Source organism: Catharus ustulatus, chromosome 1 (assembly GCF_009819885.2).
Source record: "Catharus ustulatus isolate bCatUst1 chromosome 1, bCatUst1.pri.v2, whole genome shotgun sequence".
Lineage (NCBI taxonomy): Eukaryota > Metazoa > Chordata > Aves > Passeriformes > Turdidae > Catharus > Catharus ustulatus.
The window spans coordinates 161,784,162-161,803,048 of record NC_046221.1 but is presented as its reverse complement, the minus strand read 5'-3'; the positions used below and the strand labels follow the sequence as shown (position 1 = coordinate 161,803,048).

The following is an 18,887-nucleotide window of genomic DNA, read 5'->3' as shown; positions in this document are numbered from 1 at the left end:
TCATGAAGGCTGATAATGTAAATGGAGATTTCAAGCTTGACCTGATTCATAAATAGGATAAGTTAAAATGATGAACGTGATTGAGTTATTTGCTGCAGCTGCTTCCAGGGCTGGATTGATTTGAATTTCTGCTGACAGGGCATTGAGACCTCTGGGAAGGACATCCCTGAGTTTATGAGCAGAGTGCTGGGGAAAGAGGAGTTTTGGGGATGTGGAGGGTGAGTGGTGGTGGGCTGGCTGGGCACTGAAGCCTTGGGCTGATGGTGAAGTCTTCTGCAATAATTCAGTCTGGCTTAGCAACTTAATATAATAATTTTAATTGCATGGGGTGTTCCTGGTACTGCCACTGCAGTCAATGCATGTCAGTGATAGATAAGGAAAAATACAATAGGTTCTTAAAAAAAATATATATTAAAAATAAGATAGGTTCTTATTTTGCCTGGTATCATGGGCTCCTGACTGTTGCTGGTTTGGAGTTTGGGCATTTAAACAAATTCTGACTTGTTGATCAGCAGTTCTGTTTGGGTTGTTTATATGTTCTGGCAAAAGTTATATGTGATGGCAAAAGTTTCTCTGTTCCTTGTTGAAATTTTGTCTCAGAAACTGCAAAATCAGTGGGGTGCAGGACCCAAGGTAGGTCCATGCTTTGAAAATGTCTCTTCTGCAGCATCTCAGTTGCTTATCTGAGCATCAGACTCAAAGCAGTTTTTCTTCTTTTGTCTTAAGATGTCATCTGTGTATAACTTCCATCAGAGTTTAAATTGGGTCTGAAACCTTTGACATCACAGAAATTTCTGGTTGTGAAGCTGTCTATGGGGTTTCTTGCCTCCTGGCTCTCGATGAAGAAGGAGCATCCCAGTGGTGTCACTGTAGCACTTGCCACTGATGACTTCAGGCAAAACATCAGGGAGTTCTGCCTGGAGAAGAGAAAGCTTCAGGAAGACCTCAGAGCTCCTTCCAGAGCCTAAAGGGGCTCCAAGAGAGCTGGAGAGGGACTTTGGACAAGGGATGGAGGGACAGGGCAAAAAGAAGGAATGGCATTAAACTGCCAGAGGGCAGGGTTAGATGGATATTGGGAAGAAATTCTAAAGGGTGATGAGGTCCTGGCTCAGGTTTCCCAGAGAAGCTGTGGCTGCCCCATCCCTGGAAGTGTCCAAGGCCAGGTTGGATGGGGCTTGGAGCAGCCTGGGGTGGTGGAAGGTGTCCCTGACCATGGCAGAGGTTGGAACTGGATGATTTTGATCCTCACCCCTCTCCATATGCTGGGTATGGGCTGGGAGCTGGCTGTGTGCTCTCTACATATTCATCCCCATCCACACATCTCATCTACAAACTCTGCTTTACTTAACCTGCAAAGATTTAAGGCACTTAATGGCTGGAGGGTTTGGCAACACGAATCCAAAGCCTTTTACAAATCAATGTTTGGAATTCTTCACCTCGCTGTGCAAAGGTAAAAAGTGACTGCATGTCCTTCTGCTGCTGCTTCAGGGCTCTGTCCTTGTGTTAAATCCTCCTTCTTCCTGTGTTTCCTCTGTAAATCCTGCAGCTTGTAACAGTCTCCTAAATCTTGCAGATTGCTGCAGAAAATATCTTCTGTGTTTACTTGTTTGTTACTTTTAAGAGAGTCGTTTGTATTTGATCAGCTTTACATAACTCTGTGTGTGTGTATACATACATAATACTTCATTCCTTGCACAAATCCCTATATATATTATATATGTATATATTTTTTTTAAATTCTAAAAAGCTGGATAAACTTTCTCAACCTGTTCTGAAGTGATGCCTTATTTTTATGCGAGCCAAGATCTCAGTGCACAGTAGGTGACCCTACAGAGGCCCTGCAATAACTGTTCCCATTTCTGCACCTCATTTTACAGCACCTGAGATCATCTGATTGTCTTTAACTTCTCCCACATCCCAGCAAACCTGGTGTTGGCAAATGCAACAACTCAGATGATATACACCGATTTAAAAAAAAAAAAAAAAAAAAAAAAAAATAGGTTTTCCTGGTGCTTTAGCTTTGGGAAGGGGATTTTAGTGCATCTGCATTTCTACAGGCATCTGAATTACAGCACCATTTTTTATTTTGCTTTTTTCCCCCTCTACATTTTTTTTCCCAGCAATGTTGCTTTTTATGGAAGTTTTTAAAAACAAAAATAGTGATTTTCTTTTTTCCTACTCAGAAATCAGTGTCTGATACTGCAAAGGGCTTTTACAAATGCTGTGCAGTGCTGCTGCTGGGAACAGCCTCCCATAGCAACCTTCAGCTTGAAATCTAAAATCACATCACCCCATACAACAGCTTTATTATTAGATTGCCATGTGAACCCTTTGGAAGGGGTCTAGGTGGCAGCAAACAAGTTCCCCTAGATTCTGTATTTAGGAGGTTTTAAAATTTATTTTAGATTTTGTGGGGGTTTTTGTTTATTTTTTTGCTGGTTTAAATTTTCTTTTTTTTTTTTTTTTTTTTTTTTTTTTTTTTCAGAATAAATGTTAGAAAAGTGAGAGACGCCACTGTAGGGAAGGTAGGAGATCTCTACCATGGGGAATGACACATGGTCGTGGCTGTCACCAGAGCAGTTTCACAGAAAAATAGAATCAGAGAATGATTTGGGTTGGAAGGAACCTTAAAGATCACCCAGTTTCACCCCCTGCCATGGGCAGGGACACCTTCCACTATCCCAGGTTGCTCCAAGCCCCATCCAGCTTGGCCTTGGACATTGCCAGGGATGGGGCAGCCACAGCTTCTCTGGGCAACCTGTGCCAGATCCTCACCACCCTCACAAGGAGGAATTTCTTCCCTAATATCTATTTTGAACTAATATTTATTTCAAGTTTTCTACTCCTACACATGGACTGGATGGGAGTCCTTGCTGGAAAGCTGGCAGGGTGGATTTGGGCTCAGGTTGTGCTTTTTTGGGATTTGTGTTTGTGGCAGTGACACATGTGCCCTTCCTGTTGTTCAGCCACTTTGCAGACTGGTGTCCCATCTCCATGCTGGCTTTGCTTCCTCAAAACTTGATGTGGGAGGACTCAAAGGACCTGGAGAGCCAGGAGAAACTCCTGACAGTAGTTGGGGGGCCAAATCAGGATGTTCCAGCTCCAGTGTGAGATAAGGCTGATGATGGGAGAGTTTGTCTCCTGAGCTTTTAATTGAGCTTGGCATCTCTGATCTGATGGATTGGAAAGACTCTTCCTCTCCACTGGAAATTTAGATTGGGTGGAGCTTGGAGCAACCTGGTCTAGTGGAAGGTGTCCTGCCCATGACAGGAACCAGATGATCTTTAAGGTCCCTTCCCATACAAATCCTTCTGTGATTCTCATCCCAAGCTCTGTGGGGAGGAAGAAAGCTCAGTGGAGGACAAGGGGTGGATTTCTGTGCTGGCTGAGAGCCAGGCTTAGACCCTGGGAAAGCTCTGGTGTTAGAGAAAAGGGTTTGGGGTCCATGTGAGGAGTTGCCTCTCTTTATCTGTGATTCCTCCAAAAGCTTCTCAGGCTTTTCTAACAGGCTTTGTGAGTGTCTCCATCCTCCTTTTAAATCCTGTTCCTCTCCATGCCTTTGCACTTCATAGAGAAGCAAGAAGTGACTCATTACTCAGCCTACAAGGAAGCCTTAATGAATAAATGCATTTAAGAGAAAGAAGAAAAGAAAAACATAGAGTTCTGTCTGGGGCAGGCTGGTGCTTCTACTGTTTTGAACTCTGAAAGAATAAGTTAGGCTGCTTCTTTTTATTTGCTTTTAATTAATTGAGTCACTTTTGTGCTGTTGTTAAGACTTAATAGGACTTTGTTGGGACTAGAGCTGTGGGTTTGTGGGTTGCTTTTTCTATTTTGGGGTTTGTTTGGTCTTAATTTGCTTGAAACATGAAGAGCAAAATTCAGAAATCTCCCAAGCTCCTTCCCTTTCCCTTTCCTTTCTTTCTCCTTCAGACCTTGTTGCTGGCAGCATCTCATGGGGAGAGGAGCAGCCAGGTGCCCTGTGGTGCTTTCTGCTCATCTTTGCCACTAATTGGGGCACAATGGTGTTTCTTGAGGCACCTGCAGTGTTTTGGAGGCTGCTGGGCTCCCCTTGCTATGCAGAGGAGCTGTGCTTTTCTTCCAAGTCCCTGGAACAATTCTGTTTATTTCCCTTTCTTCCTTTGCTGCTCTGATGGAAAGAACCTTAGTGACACTTTTTGCTTTTCCTCCAGCAATGAAATCACCACACAGAGCTGCAGTTTTAAAACTAGAACTTGTGCACCCCCTTTCTTGATTATAAATGTTCTGTTCAGGCTGGAATCTCTGTTCAGGATTCCTGAACAGAGCAGGACACAATGCACATATATATTTATATATGTACTGCATTGCATGAATTAAAAATAAAGATAAAAAAATTATAAGATTTATGTAATTTATTTAATGCATGAATTTTGGAGTACATGGGAACAATAGGGGCAGTTGGCTGCATCTGGTGGTTGTAACTGGGAATTGTTTTTATCTGAAGGTGGTGGAAAATGTCCCTATCAATGCCAGAGGGGTTGGAGCAAGATGATCTTTAAGGTCTTTTCCAACCTAAACGATTCTGTGATTCCATGACTCCATGATTTTTCATTTTGAAGACTCTCCTTGAATTCAAAAGCTCATTAGGGCTCCTCTTCTCCATGAGCTCCAAGTCTGGTTTTTTTTTCTTTTTCTTTTTTTTTTTTAATTGTTTAAATACAGCAGAACAATGTTTTCAAAGGGAGGGAAGAGGGTGAGAAAGAAGTGTGGGTGCTCCTGGGAGATCGAGCCGATCCATTTTTGTCTTGTTATATATCATTTTAACTAAATGCTGCTATATTATTTCAGCTGTGCTTGGTTTTCAGATTGGGTGCAGATAAGAAGTTGCTATAACAACATGATGATTCACACAATGCAAGCAACAATCTGCCTGGATTTATTTTTCTATCATGACGACTTAGATGTTTTTGGTGGGGATTTCTGTCTATTTTCAGATGGGCCACACCATTGTCTCTCTGCACTGATTTGGGTTGGATTACCTGAGCTTTTGTAACACCTGAGCTGCTGTTAACAGACCCAGAGGTCTTAAAGCACTTCCCAAAGGTCACCCCAAAAAATTTGGGGTGGGAGATGGAGGCATGGAGATGTAGGGGGGTGGTCCAAGCACCTTCAGTAGGTCAGGTGTGCAAACACAGCACCTGTGCTTGGGTGCTTTCCATCTCACATCCTGCAGGATCCTGCCAAACTCAGGATTTCTGAAAGCCTCCTGATCCTGATTTAGAGAGAGAAGCACCAGTTCTGATGTTTTGAGTTTCTCCTAGAAACGTCTTGTCAGTGTTTCTGTTGCCACCTAAATGTCCTCTGGAATCACTGGGGAGTTCAGGGATAGATCCAAAAATCATTAATGGAATCACAGAATGGTTTGGGTTGGAAGAAACCTTAAAGATGACTCAGTTCCACCCCTGCCACAGACATGGACACCTCCCACTGTCCCAGGATGCTCCAAACCCCATCCAGCCTGGCCTTGGACACTGCCAGGGATAGGGCAGCCACAGCTTCTCTGGGCACCCTGTGCCAGGACCTCGCTATCCTCATGGTAGAGAATTTCTTCCTAAATCTAATCCAAATTTTTCTGATTTCATCTTAAATCATTGCCTCTTGTCCTGTCACTGCTTGCCCTTGTCCAAAGTCTCTCTCCAGCTCTCTTGGAGCTCCTCTAGGACTGAAAGGGTTCTCTAAGATCTGCCTGGAGCCTTCTCTTCTCCAAGCTGAACAACACTGACTCTCTGGAGATGCTCCAGAAGATTTAATTAATAAATCTGTTTCTTTTAATTTTTAAAAATGCAGTCTGCAATAATAGGCTTTTATTTAGATCTTTTAATAGAAAAAAAAAACAACAAAAACTTGAGTTAGGGATGATTGATTTTTCCTGTGAAAGATGACAAATTATATAGAAATATCTACTTCCTGCCAATCTCACATTGCTTCTCCTTTGAAAGAGCAGTCGTGATGGGAAGTGTTTCAAGGTACCTCCAGACACTGTGTCAGCTTCTCAGTGCTGAACCTTGAAAATGGAAATAAATGCCTTGAGCTTCCAGAAGCATCACACTGAGAGCTTTCTCCTTTTCTCTCTCCTCTTTATTTTCTTTCCTAATGTTGGGAGTTTCAGACAGCACAGAGAATCACAGAATCATGGAGTGGTTTGGGTGAAAAGGGACATTTAAAATCATCTTATTGTGCCCTATTGCCATGGGGAGGGACACCTTCCACTACCCCAGGTTGCTCCAAGCCCCATCCAACCTGGCCCTGAACACTCCCAGGGATGAGGAATCCTCAGCCTCTCTGTGCAGCCTGTGCCAGGGCCTCACCACACTTATATTAAGAATTTCTTCTCAAAATCTGATTTAAACCTCTTCCTTCATTTACTCCTTCCCTGCTTTATTTTATTTATTTATTTATTTATTTATTTATTTATGCATGCCCTGGCAACTTTCTGGGAGTTTTTTTTTTTTTTTTCTTTTCAGTTTTAAAGATGAGATTTAAAAAAAAAATGTATTTGTATTTCTTAATTTGTATTTTTTTCTAATAAATGTAGGATTACTTGATTATTTTTTTGTCAAATTTTCCCCCCATGTACAGCTGCAGCAGGGCTTGATGCCTTTTGGGAAATGGCTCTTCCTCCATGCACAGTCCTGTGCTGATCCAAGAACCATCCAGAGATGAATATAGGCTTTTGTCCAGCATGTCTGTTGAGCTGGTGTCTCTTTATTTTCCCTGACAACTGGAATACAGTTGATCCTGTAAAATGTCTGGGCTTTCTGTCCTGTGTAATTGTGTTAAACTGCATTTGCATCCTAAAGAGAGCGGCTGGGAGAGGATGTTGAGGCTTATATGCATTTTTAAACTCATAAATGCCATCAGTGAAGTCTAAAACATCAGATAACTGACTCTGAAGGCCTTGCTGAAATGCACTGATGCCTTTATGCCTTTGTCTTCCCCTGCACAGAGTCTCCAGATCCTACACATGTTGCTGTCAGCTGCATTAGGGATAAGGAGGAATCATAACTGTGAAAACAGCCCTGGGGGCTGCAAATATCTGCACACCATTGAGTGAATTTTGCAGTTTTGCAGGAGATCACATTCTTGTTCCTATGGCAAGACTTTTGTTGCAGTGCAAGCAGCTGTTTTCAGACCTCTCTTCCTGTGTCAGAGGAGCCATCTCTTCTGCTGGTGTTTCTGAGCCCTGCCAGCCCACACTCCACCTTTTCAGCAACTGGATATTTGGGCACCACAATAAAAACTGTAAAGTAAAAATGGAGACAAAGGAAAGTATATTCCAGTCAATCACAATGTTTTCTGGAGGTGTGTTCCAAAAGTTTAAAGCATGTGAAGAAGGGAAGTTGGTGTGGTGCATGAGATATTGTGGGCATCACTAAGGGTTGCTGCTTTCACTTTGCTCCTGGGCATGGCTTTTATCCCTTCACCACATTGATCAGCCTGACCTGATCCCACACAGCCTCTTCCAGCAGAAAGCTGCAGATTTCTCCTCCTGTGATCTCTGCACATGGGATGAGGACTTTCACGTTTGGCTTTGTAGTTTCTTGGAGGAAACCTCTGTCTGTTCATCACAGCCCTGCAGTTTTAGCCTCTGACTCTTGGTGCTGTTGCTTCTTCTCTTGCCTGTGTTTTCTTCTGGGCACGTGGCAGAGCTTTGCCAGTCTGATACCCATGACCTGGGATAAAAGACCATGTGTCACCAGCTCCTTGCATGCACGTGAGCCTTTTTGTGATGGGCAGAAGATGATTCTCCCTCTGAGTCATGCAATTGATGTTTTCTCTAAGAAATCTGGTAAAATCAGTAGAAGTAAGGGGAGGGAAGAAATGGAAAGTGTCTCTGCATCTCAAGAGAAAAAGCAACAGCTCCCCCAGAGTGGTTGTTTTGGCAGCAATCTTCATCTCAATTTCAACCCCAAAATAGCCATCAAGTGCAGGCAGCTGTGTTTGCTCTCCCAAAAGGTGTCTGAGAGGGTGTTGGTTTTCTTGCTGTGGTCCTGATGGTGTGATGAGCCATGAAGGAAATGTCAGCCACGAGCATGAGGAAAAGAAAAATCAGTTGAGGTTTGCAGCAAGACCTTGGGAATCCTGACTTGCCATATTGGTGCCCTACTGCTGAACAGGGTTTTCTCAATGAAAATGAGCGGGGTTTTCACAGTGATTTCAGTGCTGTGAGTCAGTGTGTGTCCCCTTGTTTCCTCTGACAGAGCTGCTCATCGGAGCTGGAGTTGCAGGGTGAGAGCAGCTGTAGCTCAGATATCAGGGTTTTACCCTGGTCTGGGAGTTCAGAGTTCCATCTTTGCCCCAAACCTCTCTGTTGATGCTGCATTGAGAGTGGGGATGTTTCCCCAGGTGGTTCAGATGGAGGGGCACTGAGCTGATCATGGACTGGAGCTATGGAGACAGGCTGAGAGAGGTGGGGCTGATCAGCCTGAAGACAAGAAGGCTCCAGGAAAAGCTGAGAGCCCCTTCCAGTGCTTCAGGGGGTTCCAAGAGAGCCGGAAAGGGAGTTTGGACAAAGGCATGGAGTGATAGGACTAGAGAAAATGCCTTCAGACTGAAAAAGGGCATTTTTATATTAGGTATTAAGAAGAAATTCTTTCCTATGAGGGTTGGGGGCACTGGAACATGTTGCCCAAAACCACTGTGGATTTCCCAGTACTGGAAGTGTTCAAGGCCAGGTTGGACAGGGATTGTACAGCCTGGTCTGGTGTCCCTACCCATGGCAGGGGCTTGGACCAAGATGTTCTTTAAGGTCCCTTCCAACCCAAATCATTCTGTGATTCTCAGAAGTTTGTTCTCCTTAGTGATGCTCAGCCTCATGAGGTATCATTGTATTGTTGCTCCTGAACTTTGTGTTTGCTCCCACCTGTCCCCTGAGGTTTTTGCAGAATCAGTTTTCTTCTGGTTTCTGTTTTTCATTTCTCTCATGTCAGTGTGATGGCACAGCCAGAACACTCATGAGCTCTTCAGATTTTTTTTTTTTTTTCTAAGAAAACCTCTTTGTTGCCTTTTCCTTCTCCAAAATACCTGGAAAACACCATTCCTCTCATTCTCTCATATATTGGAGATGATTGTCACCCCTGTGCCTGAAGGAAACTGCTCTAAAAAGCAGCTTTGCTGTGTCTGAGGCAGGGACTGGTCTGCTGGAACAGATGTGGTGGTGGGGCTGGAACCTGCTCTGAAGCCTGGCAGCAGCTGGAAATGCAGTTTCCCATTAACCCTTTCAGCTGTCAGAGTCTCCTGATGTGACACAAGGAAGTTTCTTCCTGATGGATTTCAGGGAGTGAAGCGAGGCCAGGTGTTACATTTTAATTTTAGTTCTGCATGATGGAAGATGCTTGCGAGCCCATCCTACTAATTTCAAAACTCTTCAGGATTGTGCTTATTTTGCTGGAATAGTGCAGTGGGTTGGCTGGGGAATCAGCAACCAAAGCAAAAATTTGGGGAAGAGTAAAACCAACCACACAGACATTTAGTCTGCACAGCCTCTCAGTAACCACCTGAATGACTTCCTTGACCCTGTTCCTACCTGTCTAGGTTTGAAAAGACAGGTGTCTGCTAAGAAAGGCAGGAGCCTCTCTCTGAAATGGAGAATGTAAACCCCCTCCCTCCAAATTATTATAATTTTGAAATTAGGGGACTCTCAGGCAAAGATATGGGAATTAGCAATAACAGTTCTTTACCAGGAAAATTAAAATAGAAAATACAGTATTACAAAGAACAAACCCCAAACCCTGACACAGTCAGAGTACAACCTGACACCCGTCAGGCAGGGTGTTGGCAGCAGTCCCATTCCATGGTGGCTGCATCCTCCTGCAGTGACAGATGTGGCTCAGTTGGAGCAGTGCTCCTGTACAAGGTGCAGTTTCCTCCAAAGGTCTAGTGATGATGTGGAGAGGTCTGTTTTTCTTCTGGAGTCCAGTGGACAAAAGGGCTACTTGGTGTCCCAAAATCTCAGTTTTTATCTAGGTAGGAAAGGCTTGGCTCTTCCCCCTGGCTGGAGCAACTCCCAATGGGATGCAGTAATTTTATCAGTCCCACAGTGGGACTCAATGGCCATGAGCAGAAAATGACTGGCTGGAGGAAGGATGGGTTGTGAAAAGATAAAGAACAATGCCCTGCCTGGTTTTAACAGATGGCCCATTAGCAGAATATCTCCCAGAGAGATAAGGATCACTGCCCCACCTGGTCTCAGATGGTGATAGAATACACACCCCTGGTCACATCCTGTATTAAGACACTACCCCTGGGAAAAGGGTTCTGACCCTGAAGGATCTTTACATCCCCTGTCTTTTGGGTGGGAGTTACTGGATTGGAAGGACTCCAGTTGCCCAGCTCAGCCATCTTCCCCTGGTCCCACCTGCTCATTCACCCTCCAGGAGAAGTGGGGTGGATGTCATACCAGCAGGAATTGTCATTGGCTGTCTTCATGTGTGGTGCCCTGGCATGGCAGAGGGGAAGGCAAGGAGAATTCCCAAAAAGGCAGCTGAGTAAAGGAAGGTGATGGCTCCAGCTGGAGCAGAGGCATCTCCACCAAAAGGCTGCCCTTTCTCCTCTCCAGTTTCCTTGCAGCTGAGCTTTGACAGCATTAAAACTTCAGGTGACCTCCACATGAAAGCCTTTGCTTGCTCAAAAAGGGGGAGCTGGTTGCAATCCAGGGATGCCATTTTGGGCTGGGAGGAGGAATGTGAGATCAGCAGGGACAGTGTGTGCAGGACCATGGGTATGGCTGTGGGGTGAGCAGGCAGTGAGGAACCTGGATTCATCTCTCCATATCCAAAATATTGGTACAACAGAGGTGTTCAGGGGAGTGTTTTTGTTGATTTGGCTTGGTGCTGGCTTGGTTTCCACCCTAGAGGCTCTTTAGATTTTTGGAATATTGGGTGCATCATGTGATGGAGTTTGGGGACATTCCTGGAGAACCCAGCAGGGAAATTCCTCCAGACAGCTGCTTACTGGACATTGTGCAAGTGAAATGCAATCTGTGCCTCCATCTCATGAATTGTGTTGTTGCTATTTTAATTTTACTTTTTAAATAAATTTTGTGTTTGTGTGCTTGGATGACATTTCCCATTCAAAAACGGAGGGGAGGAAGGAATGTGTCACCCACACTCAAGGTGCCAGGAGCATAACTCAGGAGAATTATTCATAAAGCCACAACCTCATTATCCAGCTATGAAGGATTTCTGCCACCAATTTCCTCAGTCTGGCCACAATCCTGAAATTAATCTCACCTAAACGGAGCATTTCCTCTCTCAGTGCAGGCAGAAATCATTTTGTCCCATGGCTGAATACTTCAAACAAAGACAAAAATAGGCAAACCTCCCCCCAAAAGCCCAAAGTATAATAATTAAGCTGGTGCATTTGGGGTGTTAGTAAAGGATGTTCCCATCCCAGTTCGTGCACAGCATAGATGGAGCAGATTGGGGAAGGCTCAAAGCACAAGCTGGGAAACTGAGGTGGTTTCCCCATTGTAAACATCTCAGGAGGAGGGATAACTTCCCCACTTGGGGAGCAGATGGGATCTGGAATTTCAGTGTCCTTGTGGGCTCTGGTAGGATGAGCTGAGTTTTGGATCTTCTGAAGTATCTGCTGCTGTATTTCTTTCTCCTGCTGGAGTTACCTGGGTTTTGGCTACTCTGAGTGATATCCTGCAGGAAACAAGGATGGTGAGCCTGTGATGGTTAAAAATCAAACCTAAATGCACCTCTTACATCATACTCTTCCTATTTTTTTTTTTCCTGGAGCAGAAAAGAATGGCCTGTGAAGTCACAAATTCCCAGCTCTCAGCCCCTGTGCTTTTATTTTCTTTCCAAAGAAACAGGGTGAAGGAAAGAGGCTCTGGGATGTCCAGGAGAAAAAAAACATCCTTGTAACCAGAGCAGTGATGGTGTGGCTCAACAAGAAGCTGGAACCAGGATGTCCTGGGCCAAACAAGGACACTGGCAGGCTGCACATCACCATGTCCTGCCCTCTCTTCCCAAACAACAAGTGGCAGGACAAGAGGAAACCCCAGGAGGGTTTAGATTTGAGAAATTTGGATTTGAAAAATTTCCTCACTGAAAGGTTTTTCCAGCATTTGAGGAGGCTACCCAGGGATGTGGTTGAGTCATCATTCCTGGAGGTATTAAAAGATGTGTGGATGTGACACTTGGGGACATGGGTTAGTGGTGACCTTGGCAGTACTTTAGTAGTTGGTCTAATGGATCTGAAAGGTCTTTGCTAACCTAAATTATTCTGTAACTCTAGGAGGCTGAGAGAATTTTTGCTGTCAGCTGCTGGCTGTGACTGGTGGCTTTAAAAAGTTTGTGTTTTCCCTTTTACCTTGCCAAAGGACACGGAAGTGCTGCTGGGCACATCCCAGCTGTGGGATGCTGAAGGATGAGGTGGATTAGTACTCATCTGCTAATGAAGACCACAGCAAACAAGAAGGGATGGAGTGGGAGGATTGAGCTGAGTTAACCCATGATGATTTCCATAGGTTAAACGGGCAGGTCGCTGGGAATTACATCTTCTAGATGTAACAACTCAATAAGATCAATGTTTACAAAGCCCCTCACACAATTGGATCCTAATCTTGATTAAACCTGGAGGCTGGTTGTCCCCAGCCTGCTCAGTAACACACACTCACTTGTTGCACTACCTTTTGATGTTTCTTACTCTGAGCAACAAGAAGCTGCTGCTCTGGGAGGGGAAAATCCTCTGCCACGATGTGTAATTGGCTTGGTGTGTTTGCACAGAGGTCACCAAGGGCTGGGATTGCTGCTCTGCTGCTCTGGGCAGATATAAATCATTGCTGCAATTTTATCTCTGAATTTTTCTCTCTGGGGAAATTGCATCTTCTTTTTTTTTTTTTTAAACTGTGCTTGAAATATATAGCATTTGTACAGCACGTATTTAATAATGTAAAAAGATTTTTGAAGTGTTCAACACACACTGACCAGAGCTGAAGGCAGGCAGTGTGTGAAGGGTTTCCTCACTGGTGTTAATTGAGCAAAACGAGAAGGTGTGTTAATTAAAAAGCCTTTAGTGAGCTCTTGAGAGCTGCCTGGTGCTCATCTAATGCAGGACCTACCCCTTGGGGCTGTACCAGTGCTTTTTCCTGGCAGCAAAACTGGCTGCTTTTGTAACCAGGAGGTGTTGTTTCTAGAATAAAAGCTAAAATTGGAAATTCTTGGAAGGTAGGAGTGTGTGTACGTGTTTGAAGGCCAGCAGGGGAGAGAAACAAGCGGCTGGTGAGAAATGCCAAGACCTTGATTCAGCAGGGTTCTCTCTCTTCTCTCAAATGTGACACGCTGAAATGCTTAACTGGATTGTGGCCAGAGGGTTCCTCCCACAGCAGGTTTGGGATCTTTAAGAAGGCTGGACAATTAAAAAGAGTGATTCTCCTTTTCCATTGAAGGTTTTCATTTGTTATTTATTATTTTTGCAGGTGTCCTGCAAACAATTACAATCCTCTACTTCTGTATTTTTGCTAATCTGGAAATATTAAAACCATCTAGGAATTTTAAAGATTTATATGATCTTTGTTTTGAAAAGAAGGTGTTGTTCCCTATGCTCAGCAGTGATGTTTTGAGGTTTTTGTACCTGTTCCTACAGCCCAGTTTAGAGGCTGCAGGATGTACCTGGATATCAGAACTCATGGTGCTGATGGTTGCCATGTCCTCAACCATGACAGTGAAATTGTTTTTTTTCCAGTACTTACCAGCTGTCTTGCTTTTTCTTCCAGGTTAGAAGAAAGTCTTGTGTGCCCAGGAGAGCAGGACTTGGGAAGCAGCTGGTAAGAGCATCTCTTCAGGAGAGGATCACCTGAACATGGAATTATGGGGCTCAGGCAGATGCAAATAAAATTTTGCCCTTGAGAAACTTTTTTTTTTTCCCCCATTACTTTCCTTTTATAGACTGAGTTGCCAGAAGGGAGAGCTGGTTTATGGGAGTTTTTGCTGGGTAGGGAGTGCTTTGTCTTCACTCATATAGAAAGCAAGAGTTGTCTCAGAGCTTTGGCCATATTTTCATGTTCTCACTGTGTTCCCATTGTGCTGATCCTTTGCTGATTCCATGTCTTTGATCTCTAGAGCAAACCATGCACAGGAATAACATAAAATAGACATGGAGAATGGCAGTGCTTTGAAACTTGGGTGCTTAAGGATGCCAGGTAGAATTTGAATCATGGAATAATCTGGGTTGGAAGCAACTTGTGAAGGTCATCAAATCCAACTCCCCTTCAATGAGCAGGGACATTTCCAACTCAGAGCCCCATCCCACCTGACCTTGAATCTTTACAGGGATGGGGCACCTCCTACCTCTGTAGGCAACATTTTTGTGTCTCACCAAAATCTTTCATATTGCCTGAACCCCTACCTTCTTTCAGTTTGAAACCATTACCCTGACACTTCAGGCCCTACTGCAAGTCCATCCTCAAATTCCCAGAAATTCCTGAGAACTGAATTGTTCTGTAGTTCTTCAGGTTTAACCTCGTGTTCTTCATCTTGGAAGCTCCTCCCAGGGTGGTAAAGCCTTGCTGATCACCCAGACAGTGTGAAAGGCAAGAAGGGGGTCCTGGTCCCACACTGGTGGGATGTTCATGTGTCCATTGGATGCTCAGTGGTCCCCTCCCAGGGAAATTGCTTTTTGTTCCAGCAGCAGATCCAGCTGTGGCATCACAGCCAAGTTCCACTGGCTTTTTCTGGGACTATTCTGTCTCTCCTGCCTGGTTTACCTCCCCTTGGAGGCATAGGGAGATTTATAGGTGACTCTGGAGACATAAATTGATTCATCCCCTGCAAGGCTCCTGTCTGGGGAGGGAGCAGTGCTTGGTGTAATTTTCCTGTCACCTGTGGCAGCAGTGGTGCTGAATCAGTGTGATGGGTGTCCCCTTTGATACAGGTGATGTTCCCTAAATACCAGTGCTCATTGCTCCTCGCAGCAGTACCAAGCAAAGAGCTTTAGTGGTGTTACTGCTGCCCTGAATAGTCCCCCAGCACCATGTCTGGCTAAAGAGAGAAAATATAAATTGTCCTCCCACAAGGGTCTGGACTGAAAACCAGAGGATTTGCCTTTCAGTACGATGCCTGAAAACAAATTTTGCCAAGGACATCTTTTCTCAGCTTTATGGCTTTCCCTTCCCATCTCTTGCTTTCATGTGCAGTTTCTTCTGTGTGGCAGAAAGGAGCAGGTACATGGGAATGTGCCCACGGACCAATGGCTTAGAAAGCTGGAGTCAGCCAAGTGATGGGGCAGGTTGTTTCAGCAGTGGAGGGGAGAAATAATGTTGTGGCATCTCTGTATCTGTGACCAGTCTTGCTCTTGCTGGAGCTGGAGTCACAAGCCTGGTGCAGGGCTTTTGTGGTGGTGCTGTGAATTGGAAAGGACACCAAGTGTGATGGATGTGAAAGCTTGGAGAGCTGCACTGAGGGTGTCAGCCAGGCTGGGGTCAGGATCTCTCTCCCCAGCTGTCCTGGTGGTCCTTGGCTGTATTGACAGCATTTCAGCCCCTGCCGATTTGTTGACCTGTCCAGTCCTGTTGCTGTCCCTGTGTTGTCTTTGTGCTCTTGCACGCTCATTGAATGCCCTCTTCCCACCCCATGTGTCTGTTGTTCTCCCTGTCTATGTGCTGCATGATGAGAAAAGTGGATGGAAACCCTTTGGGAAGGGTCACACGCTCTAGGTTGGGTGTGACTGTGACAAATCTCACTGTTTGCTAGACACATGTGCTACTTTGGGAGCAAAGCTGTAGAAGGACATCATTGCAGCAAAGGGTACAAATCTCTTCCTGCTCAGATTTGTTCTTTTTCACCTCCTGGTACCCTGGAAATGCAGGCAGTGGAGTTGTTTTTAGCTTTTTTCTGCTCTGGGCTGAGTGAGCACTGGTGAAGGCACTTTTACTGGAAGGGCTGCACAGGGCACAAGCACAAGGTGCTCCCTGGCCCCAGCCCTTCATCCACATGACCAGGAGTTTGTCAGAGGCTGCTGAGGTCTGGAGAGGCCATTCCTTGCTAAATAGACCAGCAGGTTCCCCCTGGGGACTTTGTTCAACTGGTCTGACCTGTGCCTCAGCCATCCAGGTGATGTAAGAGGTTGACTGGGGCTGAGCTTGGATGTGAGTCCAGCATCAGCTTCACTGCTCAAACTTTTTGTGTGTCACTAAGTGGTTTTTTGTCTTTGTCTCTGGCTGGTCATTGGTGCTTTCAGTTATAGCCACAGTAATTGGAAAAGTTGTGTTTTTATCAGTCATAAATGTACGTCTGTGTGCACAGAACTATCCATAAAATAAACCTTTATTGGCTAAAACAAATGGAGATGTAACATCCATGTGTTGATGTCCTCACTGTGCCCATTGCATCCTTGATAGATCTCATTGCATTTTCTCCTTGCTCCCATCCTTCTGATCTTTTCAACATGATTGTTCCATCATGGGCTGATTTTGTCTTTAGGGCTGTGAAGGACCTGGACACTTTGTTTGCCCAAGGACACATACAAGGTCTCAAAGCTGGTGATAGGACAAGAGGAAATGGCCTCAAGTGGTGCCAGGGGAGGTTTAGGTTTGATATCAGGAATAATTTCTTCACCAAAAGAGTGATCAAGCATTGGAACAAGCCGCCCAAGGAAGTGTGGAGGGATTTAACAGGTGTGCAGATGTGGCACTTGGGGACATGGCATAGTGGTGGCTTTTGCAGTCAATACTTGGTTAATGGTGGGACTTGACGATGTTAAAGGTCTTTTCCAACCTAAACAATTCCATGGTGCTTTGTGGACTCCTGGTGGGCTTGGCTTTCCATTGCTCCCCTCGTAGTGAGCAGCTCACCACCCACGTGAGCCCTGGCTGTGACACTGCTCTGTGGGATGCCACCCAGTGTGTGTGGATAGAAAAAAGAGCCATTAAACACCCTTGTGTGGCTCTCCCAGCTGTCAGTATGTGATGTGAGCACCGTGGTGACCCAAAAAACCTTCTCCCTGGGTGGTGGCTTAATGTGATAGCTACCCATGCCTGCTTTCTTCGGGGTGTCCTGGCATTCAGTGCACCCCCCTCAGAGCAATAGGCAGTGCCATCAGGCTGCTGGCACAGTCTGTGTTTTCTCAAACCAGTTTTCTGGCCAGCATTCCAGCGCTGGGGTGGTTTCTGGCCAGATTTCCTGCATGTGGTGGTCCCTGCTCAGTCAGCAGAGCTGGCTTCGCCTCCACAGAGCCTGGGGCTCCCATCTTGCTGCTTTTCCTTTGCATCTCAATCCCTGCAAGAGAACAAGATAATCTCTGTGCTGCTTTTGTGTCAACCTCTCCTCAAAGTGACAGCCGTGGGCAAGGCTGTGGGGATGTGGTGTGCTGGGGTTGCTGATTCCCTGCACTCCCATCCTGATCTCCTCAGCACTGAGAGCTGCTGCTCCGAGCTCCCTGGATTGTCTTCCTTGATAAATGCTGCTTCCAATTGCAGTAATTTCACAAGTATAAGCCACACTGAGTATAAGCCGCATCTCCGGGTGCAGCAGCTTTTCGTTCTTTGTCCAGACAAAAGCCACACCTGATTATAAGCCGCACGTTACAATACAGAGTGTGATAAAAGGTATCTATTCTATCACCATCTGTTGAGGGTGGGGCAGTGATCCTTATCTCAATGGCAGATATTCTGCTAATGGACCATCCATTGAAACCAGGCAGGGCATTGTTCTTTATCTTTTCACAACCCATCCTTCCTCCAGCCAGTCATTTTCTGCTCATGGCCATTGAGTCCCACTGTGGGACTGATAAAATTACTGCATCCCATTGGAAATTGCTCCAGCCAGGGGGAAGAGCCCAACATATCTTACCAAGATAAAAACAGAGGGTTTGGGACGCTAAGGTTGCCCCTTTCTCCCCTGGACTCCAGAGGAAAACCGGATTTCTCCACATCACCACTGGAGCTCCGGAGGGAAACTGCACCTTGTACAGGAGCACTGCTCCAGCTGAGCCACATCTGTCACTGCAGGAGGATGCAGCCACCATGGAATGGGACTGCTGCCAACACCCTGCCTGACAGGGTGTCAGGTTGTACTCTGACTGTGTCAGGGCTTGGAGTTTGTTTCTTTGTAGTACTGTATTTCTATTTTAATTTCCCCAGTAAAGAACTGTTATTCCTAATTCCCATATTTTTACCTGAAAGCCCCTTGATTTCAAAATGATAATAATTTGGAGGGAGGGGGTTTACATTCTCCATTTCAAAGAGAAGTTCCTGCCTTTCTCAGCAGACATCTGTCCTCCAAACTAAAACAGCAACTTTTTGTTCTTTGTCCATATATAAGCCGCACCTGATTATAAGCCGCATTTTGGGTTCGGACCAAAATTTTAGTCAAAATGGTCTGGCTTATTATCCTGAAATTACTGTAACCAGGGATCTGCACAAATTCCCTGCTCTTCCTTGGAGAAGTAGGAAGGTGTTCCCCCACTCGAGCAGCGTGCTTTGTTTTTGGCAGAGCCCAGCATGCAAACAGAGGGAAGGTTTCCATTGTTGGATGCGAGCGCTGCTGTCGGGCTCTGCCGTGGGAAGAGGGTTCCTTGTGATTTGGGAGTGCTCCTCAGATGGGGAAAACCTGGGTGTTAAGGAAGGATTTCTAATCAGAAAGCTGGAGCGCCTCTCCTAGGAAGACAGGATAAAAGAGTTGGGGCTGTCCAGCCTGGAGAGGAGAAAGCTCCAGGGAGAGCTCAGAGCCCCTTCCAGTGCCTAAAGAGGCTCCAGGAGAGCTGGAGAGGGACTTGGGACAAAGGATGGAGGAACAGGACACAGGGAATGGCTTTAACCTGGCAGAAGAGAGGGTTTAGATTAGAGATTAGGAAGAAATTCTTCCCTGTGAGAGTAGTGAGGCCCTAGCACAGGTTTTTCA

General features: G+C 45.4%; 1 protein-coding gene across 2 annotated transcripts in view; it reads left to right on the top strand.

The window, feature by feature from the left end:
- The window catches only part of TSNARE1 (t-SNARE domain containing 1), a 460,525-nt gene that overhangs the window by 31,653 nt on the left and 409,985 nt on the right, over positions 1 to 18,887 (top strand). For both annotated transcript variants that reach the window (XM_033071250.1, XM_033071242.1), the window contains exon 3: positions 13,766 to 13,816. The gene's annotated coding sequence lies outside the window, so the exon portion shown is untranslated. The remainder of the gene's footprint in view (positions 1 to 13,765; positions 13,817 to 18,887) is intronic.